This window comes from Vicugna pacos, unplaced genomic scaffold (assembly GCF_048564905.1).
Source record: "Vicugna pacos unplaced genomic scaffold, VicPac4 scaffold_19, whole genome shotgun sequence".
Classification (NCBI taxonomy): domain Eukaryota; kingdom Metazoa; phylum Chordata; class Mammalia; order Artiodactyla; family Camelidae; genus Vicugna; species Vicugna pacos.
This window is the reverse complement of record NW_027328740.1, coordinates 55,330,929-55,357,722: the sequence shown is the minus strand read 5'-3', so window position 1 is coordinate 55,357,722 and position 26,794 is coordinate 55,330,929. Positions and strand designations below refer to the sequence as shown.

The following is a 26,794-nucleotide window of genomic DNA, read 5'->3' as shown; positions in this document are numbered from 1 at the left end:
ATAGGGTTGGTGACAACAACAGAACAAAAAGGAGGCCCCACTAAATAGCCAGGGCATGCTCTTGCCACCAGAACACTGGCCACATCCCCAACCAAAGTAATAACAGGCAAAAGGGAAGGAAGGAAGACTTGGCAACTACCTGTAAGTTAGAAAGAACTCTCAACAAAATTATAAGGGCATAGTGTATAGAGAAATGTATCCATATTTTCTTTAATTTTTACTTTTTAAAAATATTTTATTCATTAATTAACTTAAAATTTTTCTTTAAGACATTTTTATTAATTTTAAATTGATTTCTATTTGATTTTTATTTGTTTTGTTCTTCTGTTATTGATTATACACTGTTTTCAATTTTTTTATTTTACATTTCTCTTTTATAGTTTTATTTCTGCATCCACTTCAGATAAATAAATGAATAAATAAAACCTTTCAGGACCAGAGTAGATAACTGATACTTTATAATCCATAGTGCCAGAGAAAGATAAGCAAGGTAAAGAGGCAAAGAATCACTCCCAATTAAAAGAACAAGAGAAATTCCCTGAAAGAATAATCAATGAAACAGACTTTGATAGTCTACTACATCATTATTTCAAAAAATGACTGATCACAGTACAGAAGGAAATGAAACAAATTGTGCATAGAGACAGAGAATATGTCAAAAAAAGAAATTAACACTATAAAGAGGAGCCACATAAAATTGGAAAACCCATTTATTGAAATGAGAGCTAGTGGGCTAGATAATGCAGAGGAATGAATAAGTGACTTAGAAGACAGGAAAACAAAATCACCCAATCAGAACAGCAGAGAGAGAGAGAGAAAAAAAAAAACAATGAAAACAATATAAGTGACATATGGTATAATATAAAGTGTGTTGATGTATGCATAATTGGGGTCCCAGAAGGAGAAGAAAAATCAAAAGGGACTGAAAAGGCATTTAAAGAAAAAATAACTGAAAACTCCCCAAACCTTAAGAAGCAATCAGATATCCAAGTACAGGAAGCACAGAGGGTCCAAAACAAGAAGAAACCAAACATAACCACACCAAGACATATTATAATCAGGATGGCCAGGTTTCTACTGAAAGGGAAAAGAACATAATTGGAAAGATGATAACTTCAATGAATAACAACAGAATAAACACGAAACTGTAAGAGAGACGTCTAAATCATGAAGAGTGGGAGAAGGGAGCAAGAAAATTAAGAGTATTTTTCTTTTCTTTTTCTTTTTCTTTTTGTTTTTGGCAGGATGGTTTTAACTTATATCACTATATGTTTAAAACAAACAGATATAGTAATGGGTTAGTATATGCAAAAAACAGAGTAACCATATGACAAAAACTAACAATGGAGACACACACAAAATAAAACAGAGATAATACAAGGAAAATTATCAAACCACAAAAAGAAAAAGAAACAAAGAGGAAATACCAAATCAACTGCAAAACTAAGTTCCAAATGGCAATAAATACAAGTCTATCAATGATTACTGTAAATGTCAATGGACTAAATGCTCCAATCAAAAGGCAGAGTGGTATATTGGAAAATAAAACAAGAACATACAGTATGCTGTTTACAAGAGACACTCTTTAGGGAGAAGAAGAGACATAGAGTGAGAATGAGAGGATTGAAAATGATATTCCATGCAAATGGAAGAAAACCAAAGTAGGAGTAGCAATACTGATTACAGACAAAATAACTTAAAAACTAAAGCCATAAATAATGATAAGCAGGGCACTATATAATGATCGAAGGCAAAGTGCAAGATGAGGATAGTATATATGTTAACATATAAGAACAAAACATAGGAGAACCTAAATACATAAAGTGAATACTAACAAATATAAAGAGAGAAATGTATGGTAACACAATCATAGTAGGAGATTTTAACACCCCATTCACATCACTTGACAGGTTTTCCTGACAGAAAGACAAAGGCAAAACAGCAACTAAATGATACAATAGAACAATTAGACTTGGTTGACATTTTCAGAATATTACATCCCCCAAAATTAAAATAAACATTCTTTCCAGTGCACATGGAACACTTTCTAGGATGGATCATGCACTTTGGCACAAAAGAAGACTCAACAACTTTAAGAAGATAGTAATTATTTTAAGCAATTTTTTTTCTGAACACAATGCCATGAAACTAGAAATCAACTACAGCAAAACATAGCAGAAAAAATTGACAGCATGATGATTAAACAACATGATACTAGGAAACCAATGGGTCAATGTTAAATTCAAAGAAGAAATAAAAAAATACTTTGAGGCAAATGACAAAAATCACAACCACACAAAATCTATGGGATGCAGCAAGAGCAGTCCTAAGAAGAAAATTCATTGCAATAACGGCCTTCCTCAAAAAAGATAAACAATCTGAAATAAGCAACCTAATCAACCAACTAAAAGAATTAGAAAAAGAAGAGCAAACAAAACCTAAAGCCAGCAGAAGGAAGAAAACAATAAATATCAGGGAGAAAATAAATGAAATAGATATTTAAAAAAACAACAGAAAAAGTCAATCAAACGAAGAGATGGTTTTTTGAAAGAGTAAATAAAACTGACAAACCTCAGGCCTAGCTCACAAAGAAGAGAAAAGACAGAGCACAAATAATCAAAATATGAAAGGAAAATGGAGAAATTACAACCAATACTACCGAAATTCAAAATATCATATGAGAATACTGTAAACAACTTTATGGAAAATAAATGAATAACCTTGAAGAAATGGACAAGTTTCTGTAAATATACAGTCCACAAAGACTGAATCAAGAAGAAATTGACCACTAGAACAAACCGATCACTAGAAATGAAATTGAGTAAGTATTAAAAAAAGAATAGATTATTTACATAATCTCAGAATATTTACATAATCTCAAATTAATAGATGCTAAAAACAGTGGGTAAAATTTTGATGAAGAACAGAATATTTACATAATCTCAAGTTACTGGTTAGTCACAAAGGATAAAAGAACTTTATAGGGGAGAAACCTAATAGACACCACCTAGTGAAGTGATGAACTTAGCATCACCCATAAATGGAAAAATTGATATCTTGTGCCATTTAAAATAACACCTTGGGAAGAACATAGCATCACTGATGCTTGTTGTGCTCCTGCTAAGAATACATGACATGGAACTAGTCATGAGGCAATATCAGAAAAATATAAAATGGACACATTTTATATTTTAAAATTACTATAAAATTAATGACATATGTTCTTCAAAAATCATAAGATCATGAAAGAAAAGAAATGCTGAAAATTGTTCCATTCTAAAGGAGAATAAAAGTACAAATCAAATGAATACTATTTTTCAATATCTGAGCACAGATATTAGATATTATAGATATAATATTAGACATTATAACTCTTATAAGAACAAAAAATCATTGTTAAAAATTTAAAAGAAGATATGCAAATGTCTCATCTAATAGAAAATAATAAGAGAGAACTTACTAAAAAAATAAGAATGGGAAACATGAAGTTGAAAAGTATAACTGAATTTAAAAACTTGTTAGAGAAATGATAATACCAAAAGAATGACAGAGAAGACACTTACTTGGAGAAAATATTTTGAAAAGGCACATCTGATAAAGGACTATTACCTTCAATATACACAGAACACTTAAATCTCAACAGTGAAACAAAAATACCTGACTAAATGTAGCCAAAAGTCATTAATACACATCTCACCAAAGAAAATACACAGAGGGCAAATAAGCATATCAAAAAATGTTCCACATCATATGTCGTTAGGCAAATGGAAACAAACATATTAGAACACCCCAAATTCAGGACACTGACAACACCAAACCCTGGTGAGGTTGTGGATCTATAGCACTTCTTATTCACTACTGATGGGAATGCAAAATGGTAGGGAATCTGTGGAAGACAGTTTGTCATCTTCTTAAAAAGCTAAACACTCAGGCACAATATAATCCAGCAGTTGCACTCCTTGGTATTTACCCGAAGGAGTTGAAAACTTATGTCCACACAAAAAACAATATATAGATGCTTAGAGCAGCTTTATCCATCATATCCAAATCTTGGAAGCAACAAAGTTGTTCTTCATTAGGTAATGGGTAAATAAACTGTGGTACAGCTGGACAATAGAATAATATTCTATCCTAAAAACAAATGAGTCATCAAGGTATGAAAAGACATGGAAGAAATTTGAATGCCTGTATTTTTTTTGAATGCCTATTACTAAGTGAAAAAGCCAATTGGAAAAGGCTACATATTGTATGATTTCAACTATGTGACTTCCTAGAAAAGGAAAAACCATATGGACAGTAAAAAGATTGGTGGTTGCCAGGGATTTTGGGTGGGAGAGCTGAATAGGCAAGCAATGAAGATTTTGAAGCTGGTGAAAATACTCCATTTGATACTATAATAATGGATGTATGTCATTACACATTTGTCCAAATCCACAGAATGAACACCAAGATGAAATAATAGAAACCATGAGCTTCAGGTGATAAAGATGTGTCATTATTGGTTCATCAACAGAAACAGATAGAAACGTCCCGCACCAAAGTGGCCTAATAGGGAAAGCTGTGCAAGTATGGGGACAGGGCATATGGGCAATCTCTGTATCTTCCTCTCAGTTTTGTTGTGAACATAAAACTGCTCTTGGAAAACATCTATTTAAAGTTTTACTAGTCATAACAACAGAGAATCTATGCTTTGCAGGAAAAGCAGTCCTAGGAGGGAAGCTCATAATAATACAGGACTTCCTCAAAAAAGAAGAACAATCTCAAATAAACATTCTAACCTACTAGCTAAAAGAATTAGAAAAACCAAGAGCAAACAAAAGCAAGTCAGCAGAAGAAAGAAAATAAGAAAGATCATGGAGGAAATAAAGATTAAAAAACAATGGAAAAAAATCAATCAAACCAAGAGTCGGTTTTCTGAAAGAGTAAACAAAATTGGCACATCTCTGGCCAAGCTCATGAAGAGGAGAAGAGAGACAGCAGAAATGAACAAAATAAGAAAGGAAAATGGAGAAATTACAAACAATACCACAAAATACACAATGTAATATGAAAATACTATGAACAACTACTAGGACACAAAATGGATAACCTAGAAGAAATGGACAAGTTTCTGGAAACATAGAGTCCACCAAGACTGAGTGAAGAAAAATTGACCAGTTGAACAAACCAATCAGGAGAAATCAAACTGAATTAGAAATAAAGGCTTACCTCGAAACAAAAGTCCAGGACCAGAAGGCTTCACTGAGGAATTCAACCAAACATACAAAGAACTCATAACGGTCCTTCTTGAACACTTCCAGTAGACTGAAAAAGAGAGAGTACCCCCAAACTCATTCGATGAAGTCACTGTTAGCCTGATACCAAAAACAAAGGTACTACCAAAAATCAACATTACATACTAATATCACTGGTGATCATAGATGCAAAACTCCCCAACAAAATATTAGCAGAGTCCAACAGCACTTAAAAGAGATCATACACCATGATCAATTTGGATTCATCCCAGGAACACAAGGATGCTGCACCATACATGAATCAATCAATGTAATGCATCACAAGAGAAAACATACACACACACACACACACAATCTTCTCAATAGGTGCAGCAAAATCATTTGATAAAATTCAACACTAATTTATGATAAAACACATTACCAAAGTGGTTATAGAGGGAAAATATCTCAACATAATAAAAGCTTTTTTTTAACTTTTAAAAATTGAGTTATAGTCACTTTACAATGTTGTGTCACATTCCAGTGTAGAGCACAACTTTTCAGTTATACATGAACATACATATATTCATTGTCACATTGTCTTTTTGCTGTGAGCTTCCACAAGATCTTGTATATATTTCCCTGTGCTATACAGTATAATCTTCAAAAGGACAAGGTTGTCATTCTCACCACTTGTATTCAATATAGTCTTGGAAGCCCTAGCCACAGCAATCAGGTAAGAAAAAAGAAATAAAAAGGATCCAAAAAGGAAAAGGAAGAGGTAAAATTGTGACTATATGCAGATGACATGATACTCAATACAGAAAAATTTGAAAGTTTCACACAAAACTAAAACTAATAAAAGAAATTGGCAAGGTAGCAGATACAAGTTTAATGGACAAGAATCGGTTGCATTTCTTTATACTAATAATGAATCATCAGGAAAAGAATGTAAAGAAACTCTCCCTTTTAAAATAGCACTCAAAGTAATAAAATATCTAATAATAAATTTAATCAAGGAGGTGAAAATGTTATACATGAAGAACAATGAAACTTTGATTAAGGAGATTAAAGTAAACCTGAAAAAATGGAAAGATATCCCATGCACCTGCCCAAGGCAATTTACAGATTTAATGCAACCTGTATTAAATTACCTAGGACATACTGCAGAGAAATAGAACAAATCATATTTAACTTTTTATGGAATCACAAAAGACACAAAATTGCCAAGGCATTGCTGAAGAAAAATAATAAGGTTGGGGAAATATCCCTCCCAGATTTCAGAAAATACTACAAGCTACAGTAATCTAAACAGCATAGTATTAGTACAAAAACAAAAATATGGATCAATGGAACAGGATAGAAAGCCCAGAAATAAACCCAGAAAATTTTGGTCAATTAATCTTCAACAAAGGTGTCAAGAACTTACAATGGAATAAACAGAGTCTCTTCAGCAAATGGTGTTGGAGAAACTGGAGAGCATCATGTAAATCAATGAAGTTAGAATACTCCCTTACACCATACAGAAAAATAAATGCGAAATGGATTAAAGACTAAAACATAAGACAAGACACAATAAACTTCCTAGAAGAAATCATAGGCAAAACATTATCTTACATATATTTCAACAATGTTCTACTAGGGCAGTCTAGCCAAACAATAGAAATAAAAGCAAAACTAAGCAAGCCGGATATGATTAAACTTACAAGCTTTTGTACAGCAAAGGAAACCATAAACAAAACAAATTGGCAACCTATGGAATGGGAGAAAATATTTGCAAAAGATGAAACTGACAATAGCGTGGTCTCCAGAATATATAAACAGCTCATATGACTTAATAAGAAAAACAAACAACCCAATCCCAAAATGAGCAGAAGACCTAAACAAGCAATTCTCCAATGAAGCCATATAAATGCCCAATAGGCTCATGAAAAAATGCTTAATATCACTAATTATCAGAGAAATGTAAATCAAAACTACAATGAAATATTAACTCACACTAGTCAGAATGGCCATCATTCAAAAGTCCACCAATGAAAAATGCTGGAGGGGGTGTGGAGAAAAGAGCACCCTAATACTCTGTTGGTGTCAATGCAGTTTGGTGCAGCCATTGTGGAAAACAGTATGGAGATTCCTAAAAAGACTAAAAATACAAATAACTTATGATGCAGCAATCCCACTCCTGGGCAATTATCCAAAGGAAATGCTAAATCAAAAATATGTCTACACATCCTACAGCCAGCATAGTACTAAATGGTGAAAAACTCAAAATCTTCCCACTAAAACCTGGAACAAGACACGGTTACCCACTATCACCAGTCCTATTCAACATAGTCTTGATAGTCCTAGCCACAGCAATCAGGCCAGAGAGAGAAATAAAAGAAATCCAAATTGGAAAAGAAGAGGTAAAAGTGTCACTATATGCAGATGATATGATGTTATATATAGAAAATCCAAAAACTACTAGAAATAATCACAGAATTCAGCAAGGTAGCAGGTTACAAGATTAGCATTCAAAAATAAATTTCATTTCTTTACACTAATGATGAATCAACAGAAAAAGAATGTAAAGAATAAATAGCCCCCAAAGTAATAAAATACCTAGGAGTAAATCTAACCAAGGAAGTGAAAGACTTCTACACAGAAAACTATAAAACACTGATGAATGAAATTAAATAAGACATTAAAAAATGGAAATATATCCAGTGCTCCTGGATTGGAAGAATCAATATTGTTGAAATGGTCATATGCCCAAGGCAATCTACAGATTTAAGGTGATCCCTATCAATTTACCCAGGACATATTTCACAGAAGTAGAATAAATCATAATAAAATTTACATAATCTTGGTTAATAAAAGCTATTTTTGACAAACCTACAGTCAGCGCAATGCTCAATGGTGAAAAACTGAAAACCTTCCCACAAATATCTGGATTGCACTTGGACCAAGAAAGATATTATTAAGAAGGACATGATTAGAACAGCTGGTACAATTTGAATATGAACTGTGGCATACATAATAATACTGAATCAGTATTAAGTATCCTGATTTTGATAAATATATTGTGATTGCATAAGAGAAAATCTTAAAAAATAGTCATTGAATTTGAGACATGATTTCTATAAATTATAATCAGATCATTCAGAAATAGATATGCCCAGGGGGTGGATCATGAAATAAGTCTATTTTTAGTTTTTTGAGACATCTCTATACAGTTTTCAATAATGGCTGCACCAAGCATATGATCTAGTAATCCCACTCCTGGGCATATATCCAGAAGGAACTCTAAATTGAAAAGATACATGCACCCCAATGTCCATAGCAGCACAATATACAATAGCCAAGACATGGAAACAACCTAAATGTCCATTGACATATGACACTATAAAGAAGCGGTGTTATATTTATACAATGGAATACCGTTCAGCCATAAAAAAGAATAAAATCATAACATGGATGGATCTAGAGGTCATCATTCTAAGTGAAGTAAGTCAGAAAGAGAAAGAAAATATATGGTATCACTTATATGTGAAATCTAAAAAATGAAAGAAAAGGAAGACAGTAATGAACTCATCTACAAAGTAGAAATAGACTTGCAAGCATAGTAAATATTCTTATGGTTACTTGGGGAAAGCGAGTGGGAAGGGATAAATTTGGGAGTTTGTGATTTGCAAATGTGGGCTACAATATATAAAAACTATTAAAAAAACAAATTTCTTCTGTACATCACAGGGATCTTTATCTCCTGCTTCTTTTCCAATTTGGATCTCTTTTGTTTCTTTTTCTTGCCTGAGTGCAGTGGCTAGGACTTCCAAGATTATGTTGAACAGAAATGGTGAGAGTGGACAACCTTTCCTTTTCCCAGATTTAAGTAGGAAGGTTTTCAGCATTTCACCATTGTATTTTATGCTGGCTATTGGTTTGCCATAAACAGCTTTTATTATGTTGAGATATGTTCCCTATAAGCCCACATTGGTGAGAATTTTTATCATAAATTGGCATGGAATTTTATCAAATGCTCTATTTGCATCTATTAAATTCAAAGAAGAAATTATATAGAACTACAAAATACCTAGAATTGCTAAAGCATTACTGAAGAAAAAGAAAAGAGGCTGGAGGAATAACTACCCCAGGCTTCGGACAATACTACAGAGCTACATTAATCAAGATAGCATGGTATTGGTACAAAAACAGATATATGGAGCATTGGAACAGATAGAGAGCCCTGAAATTAACCCAGAAACTTTTGGTCTACTAATCTTCAACAAACGAGGCAAGAATATTCAATGGAATCAAGAGAGTCTCTTCAGCAAATGGTATTGGTAAAACTGGACAGCAGTACATAAAGCAATAAAGCTAGAACAGTCCCTTACACCATATACAAAAATAAACTCAAAATGAATCAAAGACTTAAACATAAGACATGATACAATAAACCTCCTAGAGGAAAATATAGGCAAAACATTATCTGACCTACATCTCAAAAATATTCTCCTAGAACAGTCAACCCAAGCAATAGAAATAAATGAAAGAATAAACAAATGGGTCCTAATAAAATTTACAAGCTTCTGCACAGCAAAAGAAATGATAAGTAAAACAAAACGACAACCTAGGGAATGGAAAAAAATTTTTTGCAAATGAAATTGACAAATGCTTGATCTCCAGAATATATAAGCAGCTCACACAATTTAATAATAATAAAAACAAACAACCCAATCCAAAATGGGCAGAAGACCCAAATAAGCAATTCTCCAAGGAAGACATGCAAATGATCAACAGGCACATTAAAAAATGCTCAATATTACTAATTATTGGAGAAATGCAAATGAAAACTAAAATGAGGTATCACCTCAAACAAGTCAGAATGGCCATCATTCAAAAGTCCAAAAATGACAAATGCTGGAGAGGCTGTGGAAAAAAAGGGAACCCTCCTACACTGCTGGAGAAAATGCAGTTTGGTGCAGCCACTGTGGAAAACAGCATGGAGATTCCTAAAAAGATTAGGAATAGACCTAACATATAACCCAGGATACCACACCTGGGCATATATACAGAAGGAACCCTACTTCAAAATGACACTTGCACCACAATGTTCATAGCAGAACTATTTACAATAGCCAAGACATGGAAAGAGCCTAAACGCCCATCAACAGATAACTGGATAAAGCAGATGTGGTATATTTATAAAATGAGATACTATTCAGACATAAAATCCGACAACATAATGCCATGTGAAACAGCATGTATGTTACTGGAGAATATCGTTCTAAGCGGATTAAGCCAGAAAGAAAAAGAAAAATACCATATGTGATCACTCATATGTGAATATATATATAACAGAGACAGAATCAAAGATATAGAATACAAACTTCTGGTCCAAGAGAATGAGGGTGGGAATGGACTGGGATAGCAAAATGTAGAAAATATATTCAAGACTGTACTGTGTATCACAGGGAAATATTTACAAGATTTTGTGCTGGCTGACAATGAAGATAAGTGACAATGAATGTATATAAGCTCATGCATAACAGAAAAACTGTGCTCTACACTGGAATATGAAACAAAATTGTAAAATGATTATGAATCAATGAAAACTTAAAAAAAGAAATTTGATGGGTGACATAATAGCACGGCTAAAGACAGTAATTGGCAGACTAGGTAATGAAGAGGGACTTGAAAGTGTTTGAAAACACACGAGAACAGAAAAACGTCAGTAAAAAGATGATATAGAAAATCAAGGGAAAACCAATGCAAACATTGCTGTTGAAATCTGGGAAAAGACAAAGGATGCAGGGCTAGGAAATATAGGATTCCCAGATGAAAAAGCAAGATAATAAAAGAAAAAAGAAAAAAGAAAAAAAGGTCTGAAAAGCTAATTCGAAAAAAATCAGACTGAAACTTGCTGAAAGCCAAGCAACAATCATCAATACGAAACCAGGAAGCACAGAGCGTCCAACGAAGGTGGAATCCCAATAGATGTACAAGCAGCTGTATTATATTTCAAATCATCAAACCTCATGACCTACACAATGATGATAAATGGACCTAGAGAATAGCAACTTAGTCACAACAGAACCTCCAGAGGGGATTCAGTTGATATCTCGACAGATTCATTGCAGGAGAGGAAGCAGGACCAAGACATAGACCAAAATCTGAATGAGAAAATGCTGCAGTCTAGTGTACCCTATGCCAAAAGACCACAATTTACAATAATGGCAGAGGTAGAGAAATTCGCAGACCGGCAAAACATAAAAGAATTCAGCAGTTCAAAACTTATCCTAAAAGAAAAACTGAGAATTCTACCTTGAATACAAAACAAGCAACATTATCTGGAAATAAGAAAATCACCACTGGAAATGCAAGAAGTGCAATGAGTTGCAAAGAATAAACAAGAAGAAGGCAAAGAGGACTTCAAAATAATAAAGAAGGGAGAGGGAAGCAGGAAAAGATAGGTGATTTTCAGCACTTCACTATGTGAATCAGCTTATATGACTCTCTGAAGCAAACGGAGAGATGTATGGCATAATGTGTTTGCAAAACAAACAAAAAGCAAAAAAACAAACAACAGAAGTATTCAGTTGACTGAAATATATCCGGGGGAACCAAGAAAATTCAAAAGAATATACTCAAAATGATGTCAAGGACCATTCAGCATGCTCTGACACAGTTTCGCTGCATGCATGTACACAACACACTTGTATTTAGAAAACAGATGCATGCATTAATATTCATAAATGTTGATACAAAAGAGCACATCGTGACCTAACCCAAATGACTATTTTCAATAAAATGGTTTCACAGTCCGTGATATAGACTTACAAGCCTTCCTTCAGGAAGAATGAATGGGATATTCAGGCCTATGAAGAGAATAAATGGCATATGCCTAGAACAAAGACAAATAGCTCTGCAAAACTGTACTAAGAGCAAAAGAGACAGACAGAAAAGTGTATATTGAGATTGGTTCGGTTTCTAGGAAATTCAGCCCCCATGAAACAAACGGATCCATGATCTGAGAGTGGGGGGTTTCAGCAGAAATGCAACAGACGAATATGCATTCTGGGTGAATGAATATTACACAAACATAAGATTCCTGTAGTGGGTCTTTGGATACTGTTAACTGTAAGAAAGCTTAAAGATGTGTGAATCCATAAACTTATCATGGACACACTACTCTCTGTACTGTGTATAGAGATCTGCACAAAAGGAAAGACGGAAGGAAAAAAGGACCATGGGACGCTAATGCAGAGAATCACACTTACCTTAGGAAACTCTTGTTTGATGCAGCCCCTCCTCCAACACTGACAAGATAAAGCAACCATTGGGGATGGCAGTTACCGGTTGAATTCCAGGTGGAATGTTGGTGTGTTCCACGTGGCTTGTTGTGGCTGGTGGATCCAAGGTAACTGGGCATAACCCAGTGGGTGGATCAGTGTCAAAGACGGGCTGCCACCCTCTGTGAAGCATGGGTTAGGTCTCATTTTCAGGAAGTTGTGTAAGTTCGAGATACTGCTGCTGCCCAATGGCCTGATTTCACGGGTCAGTTTCCAGAACCTGAAAGGGCAGAGAGTGGAAGTTCTGTCAGTCTTCAGCATACTGGTGAGGCTCCGAGGTACTTTCAGAATTGCCCAGTCCTGTAGAAGACGACTTTATGGGAGACATGAAGAGAAGTTGGCAGAAAAGATTTCTGCACGGATTCAGGATAGAAGCGAACACATTGATGAGAGTTGTTACGATACAATGGAGAATACTGGTATGGAGAGTTCTGTACACAATACTAGGCTCAAAAGACACTCTTGAGACATATTGAGCCTCACTGATACTGGTAGAAATCTGTAGAGGGTCAACGTGCAATTGAGGAATGTACTCAATTCACTGCTCCAAGAACGGGTCCAAGATTCCTGCCGTCTAAAGTAGAAGAGATGGTAGAGATAATAAAATGCTCATGTTCTTGGAGGAGGATGTGAGTATCCACACGTCACAAGGGGTAATTACAAACAGCGCAGACCACCAAGCACCATGCCCTGGTAAGCCTATTCCCAGGTTTGGGTCTAGTTATCAAAAACTTGCTCTTTCCTCCCATCCACTCAGGAATCGATTTCAAAGGATCAACATATGAGCTGCAATGAAGCCAGTAGGAGCAGAGCAAGCCCCTCCTAGTATCAGAGTCATTCTAAATTCACATTCTGTGCACAACAGTCAAACCCTCCATGGTCAACTACTCCCGAATAAAATAAATTGGTATTGAATTCTTAGCTCACACCACGAAATGATGACCATCCCATAGATTCAGCAAATGCTGCAGTATTGTCTTCTTTGGGCTGAAAGGAGTGTAGTAAGTGAGGGGAATCTTTGACTGAACTTGAATATGAATTAGGCCTCAGTTTTTCAAGACAGCATAGGTAACTCTTATAAGTCAGTTATTGAAATGAACTGTAAAAGTCGCCATAGACATGTAGGGACACATGTGTTGTGGATTGTCTTTTCCCTTCAGTCAAGTCCCGGGTGCAGGATATCATGGGGGTGCTGTTTTGGATGGGTCAAACTGCTTTACCAAAGATGATTGAATGATTAAACATTCTCATTTTTGATAGAAGAGCACCTGGTTCTCCATAGACTAGCAAAGCTGCAGCAGTCTTCTCAAAGCTATAATGCCTCTAGCTGCTATTGGAAACAAGCCTATATTTAAATATGTAGTTTGGGTTTCCTTGTGTTTTCCTAGAGAGAAAAGTTGTCCCTTGAATCGCCAACATTGTCCAGTATGTGTCATTGAGAAGAAAGGGCACCACATGCACAAGGGAAATCCAGGATGGGGGTTATATCATGATTCCAATATTTATTTCACAGTTCCTGTTGTGTTGGAGGCATCAACAGTAAAGATTTCACCTGTCCCCTTCATCACTTTGGACTGCAATATTACATACTTTCTGTCTATTTTTCTCTTAGAGCTGATAAACTGGTACCTGAAAATGACAAGTCAGGTTTGGAGCTAGATTCAGTATGTTTTGAAAATTAACTTCATTTTCATAAAATCCCAAAATATGTAAATCAATTCCATTAACCATTTGAAAGACTGCAACTGAAGTATCAACAAAATGTCAGTACTGGAGTCTTCAGACAAACCCTCCCAATATGGCTGTAGAGATAAAAGAGCTAATCACGGATCACATGTCTGTGAGTTATGTCTGGAAAGTTTTGATTTATCAATGTCAATTTGGCAGAGTACACATGCAAGTTTTACTCACTTGCTGGCACATACACAGCAAAAGAAATATCGACTCAAACAGCCCTTGGCTCAGGACACTTGCAGAAGAATGGTCTCTTAATTCCAAAGACAGAAAGAGGCCCCACAAAACCTGGAAGGAGCAGAGGGAAACTAGAGAATGGAAATTAGTGCAGGACCTGACCTCTGGTGAAGGAGCAGCAAAGGTGAAATTCTGCTTTATTTGGCGCACACTCTCAAGCGGACAGGACACAAGTGATTGAAAGTGCTGCACTGAATTTTAGAAGAGGGCACAGCAGATGCTTGTCTGACAGAATTCAAAGAAATCAACACAAAATATCCCCACAGTTGATACCCAGACGAAGATCGGGGCTGCCAAAATTGAGCTAGCAGAAGCTGCGCAAGATGACGGAGAGGGCTATGGATGATGGCACACACGGAGTCTCAGTGATCTGGAGGGTGTTGTGGATTGTGGATGGTCCTATCAAGGGAGCAAACCGGTTTGGGATCAAAATGAGAATGCAACCACACTGGCATGTGAGCTTGAGATTATCAAAATATCCCATGACAACAACCACAGCTTCTGGAGTCCCAGGGACCAATTTCGCATTTCAGCAATCAAGCACGTGTGGGGCTCAATCAGAGCCATCATGCACCTTGTCTGAAGAATCCAGGGGCCCTTGGGTTTGAAATCAGAATCCAGTGCCATAGTATCTGCCACTTTCATAGGCAGGACTGGGATTAGGGATTGGTACGAGGCAGAGGATGCGGTTCAGCACTGTGGTAGCCTTTATGGTCCCATGCTGGCAGAATGAGAGAACAAAGAATAGTGGTCGAGGTCCGCAGCGTGAGAAGATGAAGTATTTCCTTCAGCATTATCACTCAAGTGCAGATGATCCATTTGGGATGGCACTGAAATGTTACGGCAACGAGGACCTCAAGGTGGGGATGTGGGATCATTGTAGCAGTCTCTGATGCATGACATCCTTGGATATGTTTACAGAGATGTTTCTGTAGACAAAGAAGCTCTGGGAAGACCTTGTACTATTGGGAAATTCCCTTTGCAATAAAAAGGACACGTGCACTGTCAGGATGGGGTTTTGGAAGCATTCCAAATTGACATACAGCCGCCTGCTGAGCAGTACTCATTGGAAGCTTCATTTACACACGGGGTAGGGTTCTGTGCACTTTCAGAGCTGTGACATAATCGTAATAAAAATGAAGTTCTACTAAACGACAAGAGTAGATTTTGTTCACGACAACAAAGGCAAACCCAAGCAATTAGAGATATGCCACACTACATACAGAGAAAAATGACATGGCATCAGTGTCTAGGAAAAATTGTCCTCACAGAAATATCATGGAATTGCGTACAAACAAGAGACTAAAGTTTTCACTTAATCAAGCCCTGAAGTCTACATTATATACCTGATAATACTTGACCAGTAGAGATACAGAAGTATACTCAAAGAGAAAGAAAATACCATTTTCACTTCAAAAGAGTTTGAGGTTCCAGAAAATGCTTTAAAGAACTAGACTCCAAAACAATTCCAGAGCAAGCCTTGAAAACGGACCTGAGAGAAGCAATGAAGTACAATAGTGTCTCAGAATATCAAAAGATAGAATACTAGAAAAGGGGAAGAGAAAATTTAACATGAGCCAAATAAATCAGAAAACTTGATGGATGAGATAATAGCAGGGGTAAAGTCAGTCCTAAGCTGACTAGATAATGCGGTCGAACACGTGAGTGACTGCAAAACAGGAGAACAGAAATGTCTTGATCTGAAGATGACACAGAAAAGCAACTTAAAACCAATGCAAACACTGCTGTTGAATCCTGGATAAGACAAAGCATGCAAAGTTAGGATTAATAGGATTCCCAGAAGGAAAAGTATGATATGTATAGAAAAAAAATCTGAAAATGTATTTGGAAAAAAATCAGACTGAAACATGATGAAAGGCAAGAAAAAAACATCTATAAGCAAACATGAAGCACACAGCGTCCAAAGAAGGCGGAATCTCAAAAGATTTAAAGCAGCTGTATAAACCTTCATATCATCAAATTTCATAATCAACCGACTGGTTTAAAATGAACATAGGTAAAAGCAACTTAGTCACAACAGAACCTCCAGAGGGGTTTCAGCTGATATCTCTACAGATTCATTGCACGACAGGAAGCAGGGACAAGACACAGACCAAATTCTGAATGAGAAAAAGCTGTAGTCTAGTGTGGCCTATGCCACAAGACTGCCATTTAAAATACTGGCCAATGTAGGGAAATTCACAGACTGGCCAATCATAAAAGAATTCAGCAGTTTGAAATTTATCCTAAAAGAAAGATTGAGAATCCTACCCTGAATAGAAAACAAGGAAGATGATCTGGAAATTAGAGAACCATCATTGGAAATGCAAGAGGTGCAATGAGTTGCAAAGAATAATCGTAAAGTAATCAAAGAGGACGTCAAAATCCTAAGAATGGGAGAAGGAAGCAGGAAAACATAGGTGATTTTCAGCACTTTATATTCCGAATCAGCTTATGTGACTCTCTTAATCAAACGGAGTGATACATGGCGTAATGTGTTTGCAAAACAAGCAAACAACAAACAAACAAACAAACAAACAAAAGTTCACACACCAAAAGCATACGGTTGACTGACATATATCTGAAGGAATGAAGAAAATTCAAAAGAAAATACTCAAAATGATATCAAGGACCATTCAGCATGCTCTGACACAGTTTCGCTGCATGCATGTACACAACACACTTGTATTTAGAAAACAGATGTGTGCATTAATATTCGTAAATATTGATTCATAAGAGCACATCGTGACCTAAACCAAATGACTATTTTCAATAAAATGGATCCATAGTCCATGATATAGGGTTACAAGCCGTCCATCAGGAGGAATGAATGGCATATTCAGGCCTACGGAGAGAATAAGTGGCATATGCCTACAACAAAGACAAGCTGCTCTGCCAAACCACACTAAGAGCAAAAGAGACAGACAGTAAAGTGTATATTGGGATTGGTTTCGTTTCTAGGAAATTCAGCTCCCATGAAACAAATGGATCTATGTTCTGAGAGTGTGGGTGCTTCAGCAGAAAAGCAACAGACAGATATGCATTCTGGGTGAATGGATATGACGCAAACATAAGATTCCTGTTGTGGGTCTTTGGGTACTGTTAACTGTTAGAAAGTTTAAAGACACGTGAATCCATAAAGTTAACATGGGCATACTTCCTCCATTTGTACTGTGTATAGAGAACTGCACACAAGGAAAGAGGAATGGAATATAAGAACCATGGGGCACTAATGGAGAGAAACACACTTACCTTAGGAAACTCTCGTCTGATGCAGCCCCTCCCCCAACACTGACAAGATGCAGCGACCATTGGGGATGGCAGTTACCGACTGAATTCCAGGTGGAATGTTGGTGTGTTCCGAGTGGCTTGTTGTGGCTGGTGGATCCAAGGTAACTGGGCAGAACCCTGTGGGTGGATCAGTGTCATGGAGGGGCTGCTGCCCTCTGTGAAGCTTGGGTTATGTCTCCTGTTCGGGAAGCTGTGTAAGTTCGAGATACTGCTGCTGCCCAATGGCCTGAGTTCACGGGTCAGTTTCCAGAACCTGAAAGGTCAGACAGTGGAAGTTCAGCCTGTCTTCAGCTTACTGGTGAGACTCCGAGTTATTTTGAGACATGCCCAGTCCTGTAGAAGTCAACTTTATGGGAGACACGAAGAGAAGTTGGCAGAAAAGCTGGATGCACGGGTGGAGGGGAGATGCCAACATACTGATGAGTGTTGTTCTACTACAATGGAGACTACTGGCATGGAGACTTCTGTACAGAATACTAGGCTTGAAAGACATTCTTGAGACATATTGAGCCTCACTGATGTTGGCAGAAATCTGTGGAGGGTCAACGTGCACTTGAGGAAAGTACTCAATTCACTGCTCCAAGGACGGGTCCAAGATTCCGGATGTCTAAAACAGAAGAGATGGCAGAGTTCATAAGAGCGCTCATGTTCTTGGAACAGGTCGTGAGAATACACATCCCAAGTAGCAATTACAAGCCACTGAGGCCACCATGCACCAAACCCATGTAAGCCTTCTCCCAGGGTTGGGCTAGCTATCAAGCACTTTCTCTTCCTTCCCTACCACTCAGGCATCCATTTTAAGTCATCACCACGTGAGCTGCAATGAAGCCATTAGGAGCAGAGCAAGCCCCTTCTAGATTCAGAGTTCAACCAACTTAATATTCTGTGCACAACAGTGAACTCCTCCATGGTCAACTACTCTCGACCAAAACAGATTGGGATTGAATTCTTAGATCACACCACAAATTGATGACCTTCCCCTAGATTCAGAAATTGCTGGAGTTATGTCTTCTTTGGGGTGAAGGGAGTGTGGTAAGTGAGGGGAATGTTTTACTGAACTTTAACATCTATTAGCCGTCAGTTTTTCAAGACAGTATAGGTAACTATAATAAGTCAGTTATTGAAATGAACTGTAAAAGTCACCATAGAGATGTAGGGACACATGTTTTGTGGACTGTCTTTTCCCTTCAGTCAAGTCCTGGGTGCAGGATATCATGGGGGTGCAGTCTTGGATGGGTTAAAGTTCTTTACCAAACATGATCAGATGATTAAGTATTCTCATGGTTGATAGAAGAGCACCTGGTTCTCCATAGACTATCAAAGCTGCTGCAGTCTTCTCATAGCTATAATGCCTCTAGGTTCTATTGGAACCAAGCCAACATATAAATATGTTGTTTGTGTTTCCTTGTGTTTTCCTAGAGAGAAAAGATGCCCCCTTTTTCGCCAACATTGTCAAATATGTGTCATTGGGAGGAACGGGCAGCACGTCATCAAGGGAAACCCAGAGTGGTGGTTATTTCATGGTTCCAAAATTTATTTCATGGTTCCTGTTGTGGAAGGCATCAACAGTAAAGGTTTCGCCTGACCCCTTCAACACTTTGGAGTGCTATTTCACATTCTTTCTGTCTATTTTTCTCTTAGAGTTTACAAACTGGTACCTGAAAGTGACAAGTCTGGTTTGGAGCTTGATTCAGTATGTTATGAAAGTTAAGTTCATTTTCACACAAATCCCAACATATATAAATCAATTCCATTAACCATTTGAAAGACTGCACCTGAGGTAGCAACACAATGTCAATACTGGAGTTTTCGGACAAACCCTCCCACCATGCCTGTACAGATAATAGAGCTAAACAAGATTCAGTTCCTCTGAGTTATGTCTGAGAAATGTTGATTTATCAGTGTCCATTTGGCAGAGTACCAGTGCAAATTTCGCTATCTCGCTGCCATGTGCACAGCAAGATAAAAGTCGACTCACCCAGCCCTACGCTTAGGACATTTGGCGTAGAGTGGTCTCTTACTTCCAAAGACAGAAAGAGGCCTCACAAAACCTGGAAGGAGCAGAAGGAAAAGTAGGAATGGAAATTAGTGCAGGACCTGACCTCTGGTGAAGGAGCAGCAAAGGTGAAACTCTGCTTTACTTGAACGCTCACTCTCAAGCGGAGAGGACACAACGGATTGAAAGTGCTGCACTGAGTGTTAGAAGAGGGCACAGCAGATGATTGGCTGACAGAACTCAAAGAAATCAGCACAAAGTATCCCCACATTTGATTCCCAGACCAAGATAGAAGTGGCCAAATGTGAGCTAGCAGAAACTGTGCAACATTAGCGACAGGGCTATGGATGATGGCACACACTGAGCCTCAGTGATCTGGAGGGTGTTGTGGATTGTAGTTGGTCTTAACAAGAGAGCAAATCGGCCTGGGTTCCCAATGAGAATGCAACAACACTGGCGTGCGAGGTTGAGTTTATCCAAATGTCCCATGTCCACATCGACTGCATCTGCATTCCCAGGTACCAATTTGGTATTTTGCCCTTCGAGCACATGTGGGGCTCAATCAGAGGCATCACGCATCTGACTGAAGGATCCAGGGGTCCTTGGCGTTGAAATCAGAATCCAGTGCCATATAATCTGCCCCTTTCATAGGCAGGACTGAGATTAGGTATTGGTATGAGGAAGAGGATGTAGGTCAGCTCTGTGGTAGCTTCATGGACACATGCCGCAAAATTGAGTGAACATAGAAGAGCGGTCTACCTCCAGAGCGTGAGAAGATGAAGCATTTCCATCAGCATTATCTCCCAAATGCAGATGCTACATTTGGGATGGCACTGACATTGTACGACAACGAGGACCTAAAGGTGGGGCGGTGGGAACATTGCAGCAGTCCCTGAAGCATGACATCCTTAGATATATTTCCCCTGGTGTTTCTGTAGACAAAGAAGCTCTGGAATTACCTTCTACTCTTGGGATATTCCCATTGTAATAAAAAGGACAAGCACACTGTCACGATAGTGTTTTGGAAACACTCTAAACTGACATACAGCAGCCTGCAGAACAGACCTAAAAGAAGCTTCATTTCCACAAAGGGTATGGTCCTGTGCACTTTCAGAGCTGTGACATAATCGTAATAAAAGTGAGGTTGTACTAAATGACAAGAGTAGGTTTTGTCCATGACAACAACTGCAATACCAGCAATTAGAGATATACCACACTACACACATAGAAAAACGTCATGGCATCACTGTCTAGGAAAAGTTGTCCTCACAGTAATATCATGGAATTGCATAAACACAAGAGATTAAAATTTTCCCTTCACCAAGCCCTGCAAATCTACATTATATACCTGATAATACTTGACCAGTGGACGTACAAAATTATAGTAAAAGAAACAGGAAGTACCATTTTCACTACAAAAGAGATTGAAGGTTGCAGAAAATGCTTTAAATAACTAGACACTGAAACACTTCAAGAGCAAGCCTTGAAAACGGAGCTGAGAGTAGCACTGAAGAACAAGTGTTTCTCAGAATCTCAAAAGGCAGAATACCAGAAAAGGGGAAGAGAACATCTAAACATGAGCCAAATAAATCAGAAATCTCGATTGATGAAATAACAGCAGGGGTAAATTCAGACCTATGCGGATTAGATGATGTAGAGGGACTCGTGAGTGACTGCGAAGACAGGAGAACAGAAATCCCTTGATCAGAAGATGACATAGAAAAGCAACTTAAAACCAATGCAAACACTGCTGTTGAATCCTGGATAAGACAAAGCATGCAAAGCTAGGATTCATAGGATTCCCGTAAGGAAAAGCGTGAAATGTTGAAAAAAAATCTGAAACTGTATTTGGAAAAAAATCAGACTGAAAATTTCTGAAATGCAAGAAATAATCATCTATAAGTAACCATGAAGCACACAGCATCCAAAGAAGGCGGAATCCCAATAGACATAGAAGCAACTGTATTATCATTCAAATCATCAAAGTTCATGATCAACCGAGTGATTTTAATGCACCTAGATAAAAGCAACTTTGTCACAACAGAACCTCCAGAGGGGTTTCAGCTGATATCTCTACAGATTCATTGCAGGACAGGAAACAGGTACAAGACAAAGACCAAATTCAGAATGAGAAAAAGCTGCAGTCTAGTGTGGCCTATGCCTCAAGACTGCCCTTTACAATACTGGCCAATATAGAGAATTTCACAGACCGGCCAATCATAAAAGAATTCAGCAGTTTGAAATTTATCCTATAAGAAAGATTGAGAATCCTACCCTGAATAGAAAACAAGGAAGATGATCTGGAAATAAGAGAACCATCATTGGAAATGCAAGGGGTGCAATGAGTTGCAAAGAATAATTGAAAAGTAAGCAAAGAGGACGTCAAAATTCTAAGAATGGGAGAAGGAAGCAGGAAAACATAGGTGATTTTCAGCACTTTATATTCCGAATCAGCTTATGTGACTCTCTTAATCAAACGGAGTGATACATGGCGTAATGTGTTTGCAAAACAAGCAAACAACAAACAAACAAACAAACAAACAAAAGTTCACACACCAAAAGCATACGGTTGACTGACATATATCTGAAGGAATGAAGAAAATTCAAAAGAAAATACTCAAAATGATATCAAGGACCATTCAGCATGCTCTGACACAGTTTCGCTGCATGCATGTACACAACACACTTGTATTTAGAAAACAGATGTGTGCATTAATATTCGTAAATATTGATTCATAAGAGCACATCGTGACCTAAACCAAATGACTATTTTCAATAAAATGGATCCATAGTCCATGATATAGGGTTACAAGCCGTCCATCAGGAGGAATGAATGGCATATTCAGGCCTACGGAGAGAATAAGTGGCATATGCCTACAACAAAGACAAGCTGCTCTGCCAAACCACACTAAGAGCAAAAGAGACAGACAGTAAAGTGTATATTGGGATTGGTTTCGTTTCTAGGAAATTCAGCTCCCATGAAACAAATGGATCTATGTTCTGAGAGTGTGGGTGCTTCAGCAGAAAAGCAACAGACAGATATGCATTCTGGGTGAATGGATATGACGCAAACATAAGATTCCTGTTGTGGGTCTTTGGGTACTGTTAACTGTTAGAAAGTTTAAAGACACGTGAATCCATAAAGTTAACATGGGCATACTTCCTCCATTTGTACTGTGTATAGAGAACTGCACACAAGGAAAGAGGAATGGAATATAAGAACCATGGGGCACTAATGGAGAGAAACACACTTACCTTAGGAAACTCTCGTCTGATGCAGCCCCTCCCCCAACACTGACAAGATGCAGCGACCATTGGGGATGGCAGTTACCGACTGAATTCCAGGTGGAATGTTGGTGTGTTCCGAGTGGCTTGTTGTGGCTGGTGGATCCAAGGTAACTGGGCAGAACCCTGTGGGTGGATCAGTGTCATGGAGGGGCTGCTGCCCTCTGTGAAGCTTGGGTTATGTCTCCTGTTCGGGAAGCTGTGTAAGTTCGAGATACTGCTGCTGCCCAATGGCCTGAGTTCACGGGTCAGTTTCCAGAACCTGAAAGGTCAGACAGTGGAAGTTCAGCCTGTCTTCAGCTTACTGGTGAGACTCCGAGTTACTTTGAGGCATTCCCAGTCCTTTAGAAGTCAACTTTATGGGAGACTGAAAGAGAAGTTTACGGAAAAGCTGGATGCGTTGATTGAGGGTTGATGCGAAAACATTGATGAGTGTGGTTCTGCTACAATTTAGAATACTGGCATGGAGACTTCTGTACAGAATGCTAGGCTCGAAATTCATTCATGAGACATTCTGATCCTCACTGATATTGGCCAAATCCTGTGGAGGTTCAACGTGCACTTGAGGAAAGTACTCAATTCAGTGTTACAAGAACAGTTCCAAGATTCCGGACTTCTAAACAGAAGAAATTGCAGAGATCATAATAGCGCTCATGTTCTTGGAACAGGTCATGAGAATCCACATATCACAAGGAGCAATTGCAAACCTCTAAGACCTCCAAGCACCAAGCCCTGGTAAGACTTCTCCCAGGTTTGTGCCTTGCTATGAAGCACTTTCTCTTCCCTCCCCACCACTGAGGCATCCATTTCAAAGGATCAGCACTGAGCTGAATGAATCCATTAGGAGCAGAGTAAGCCCCTCCTAGAATCAGAGTTCAACCACATTCACATTCTGTGCACGAAAGTGAACTCTTCCATGGTCAACTACTCTCGACTAAAATAGAATGGAATTGAATTCTGAGATCACAGCCTGAAATGGTAACCTTCCCGTAGATTCAGCAAATGCTGGGGTTATGTCTTCTTTGGAGTGAAGGGAGTGTGGTAAGTGAGGGGAATCTTTAACTGAACTTCAGTTTTTCAAGATAGTATAGGTAGCTATTATAAGTCAGTTATTTAAATGACCTGTAAAAGTCACCATAGACATTTAGGGACACATGTTTTGTGGATTGTCTTTTCCCTTCAGTCAAGTCCCAGGTGCAGGATATCATGGTGGTACAGTCTTGGATGGGTTAAATCGCTTTACCAAACATGATCAGATGATTAAATATTCTCATGGTTGATAGAAGAGCACCTGGTTCTGCGTAGACTAGCAAAGCTGCAGCAGTGTTCTCATAGCTATAATGCCTCTGGACGCTATTGGCACCAAGCCTACATATAAATATGTTGTTTGGGTTCCCTTCTTTTTTCCTAGAGAGAAAAGTTGCCCCTTGATTTACCAACATTGGCCAGTACGTGTTATTTTTAGGAAATTGCACCACATGCAGAAGGGAAATCCAGAGTTGTGGTTATTTCATGGTTCCAATATTTATATCATGGTTCCTCTTGTTGAAGGCGTCAACAGTAAATGGTTCACCTGTCCCCTTCATCACTTTGGAGTGCTATTTTACAGTGTTTTTGTCTATTTTTCTCTTAGAGCTGACAAACTAGTATCTGAAAATGACAAGTCTGGTTTGTAGCTTGATTCAGTATGTTTCAAATATTAACTTCATTTTCATACAAATCCCAAAATATGTAAATCAATTCCATTAACCATTTGAAAGACTGCATCTGAGGTATCAACACAATGTCAAAACTGGAGTCTTCAGACAATCCCTCCCACCATGGCTGTACAGATAAAAGAGCTAAATAAGAATCACATATCTGTGAGTTATGTCTGGAAAGTGTTGATTTATCGATGTCCAGTTGGAAGAGAACCAGTGCAAGCTTCGCTTACTCGCTGCCATGTACACAGCAAGACAAACTGCGACTCACCCAGGCCTTGGCTCAGGACACTTGACGAAGAGTGGTCTCTTATTTCCGAAGACAGAAAGAGACCTCCCAAAACCTGAAAGGAGGAGAAGGCAAAGTAGAAAATGGAAACCAGTGCAGGACCTGGCCTCTGGTGAAGGAGCAGCAAAGGTGAAACTCTGCTTTACTTGGACACACACTCTCAAGCGGACTGGACGCATGGGATTGAAAGCACTGCACTGAGTGTTAGGAGAGTGCACAGCAGATGCTTGGCTGACAGAACTCAAAAATTCAGCACAGAATATCCCCACCATTGATTCCCAGACCAAGAACTGAGCTGCCAAATTTGAGCTAGCAGAGGCTGTGCAAGATGTGGGACAGGGGTATGGATGATGGCACACACGGAGTCTCAGTGATCTGGAGAGTGTTGTGGATTGTTGCTCCTATCAAGAGAGCAAACCGGCCTGGGACCCCGTGAGAAAGCAACAACACTATTGTGCGTGATTGAGTTTATCAAAATCTCCCTTGGCCACCTCCACTGCATCTGCACACCCAGATACCAATTTGGCATTTTGCCAATCGAGCACGTGTGGGGCTCAACCAGAGCCATCATGAATCAGGTCTGAGGGATCCAGGGGGCCTTGGGTTTGGAATCAGTATCCAAAGCCATAGGATCTGCCACTTTCACAGGCAGGACTGGGATTTGGGTTCTGGGGTGGAGGGGCTCCCCCAAGTGTCTGGACTTGACTCTGGGTGAGTTGGGCAGGTGGACAGTGGCTCAGTGTGGGTCCAAGTCCAGAGGAGGAGGTAGTGGGTTAGATCTAGAAGGACTCCTTCTGTGGTGGGAGGGCACACAAGGGAGGCAGGAGGCCAAGTCCAGGTGGCTGAGAACAGGGCATATCCTGCATAGGCCTGCAGGGCATATGAAAGCATCCAGTCTACAGAAGGTGGAAACACATTCCATACAAGGGCTTAGCTCAGATGTCACCTTCTCACAGAAGCCTTCCCTGTCTGCACAGTCTACAGGGACAGCCTTCTCCATGCATATCTCCCCAGCAGACACCTGCTTCATTTCCTGCATAGCAGTCAGGACCAGGGCCCCTGCTCCGCACCCAGCCGTAGTTCCGCTGACCAGAGGGAAAGCCCTCACAGGAGCCATCAAGCCCTGCACGACCTGGGCCCCACCTCTCTGTCTCCCCTGCCATCACTGTCTCCACCTGGCCCTCTCCTCCTCCACCCTGCACTCCTGACTTCCCCAGCCCTATGTCCCTCCTAACATGTTGTGTGTGCTCACTGTGTCTCACCCACTGCATGCCTCCCACCCAGGTCAGTATCCAGCACACAGTAGGGTTCAGTAAGTAGAGAATGAATGACTCTTATCATCACTGCTGGGAAGACTTTTGCCTGTGGCCTACAGTGATCACACACCCGGCACACATTCGCTGAGGTCCTACTGTGTGCTGGGCGGGTTCCAGATACCGGGCACAGCAGGGAGTGAAGCAGGCGGGTCTCCATTCTCATGCAGCAGACAGCCTGGTGGGGGACACAGAGAAAATTAAGTAAAATATACACAATGTCTGGCGGTGATAAGTTCCATGGAGAAAAATAAGGTCAGGGAGGACATTTGAGCAGATTCCTGGAGGTGTTTAAGAAGCAGGTGGAGAGAGATCCTGGCTGAAAGAGCAGCCAGTGTAAAGGCCCTGAGGCCACAGTGGGATGCACGTGGAGTGTCTTAGTTATCCATGTGAGTTCTTAGTCCT

General features: G+C 38.9%; 1 long non-coding RNA gene across 1 annotated transcript in view; it reads right to left on the bottom strand.

Annotated features, from left to right (window-relative positions):
- Positions 1-23,817, bottom strand: part of LOC140693326 (uncharacterized) — a 68,222-nt gene extending 44,405 nt beyond the window's left edge. The window contains exons 1-4 of the long non-coding RNA XR_012069054.1: positions 23,058-23,817; positions 17,768-18,413; positions 12,473-12,764; positions 5,209-5,304 (exon numbers count right to left, since the gene is read on the bottom strand). This is a non-coding gene — a long non-coding RNA (uncharacterized lncRNA). The remainder of the gene's footprint in view (positions 1-5,208; positions 5,305-12,472; positions 12,765-17,767; positions 18,414-23,057) is intronic.
- Between the last annotated feature and the right edge of the window lie 2,977 nt (positions 23,818-26,794).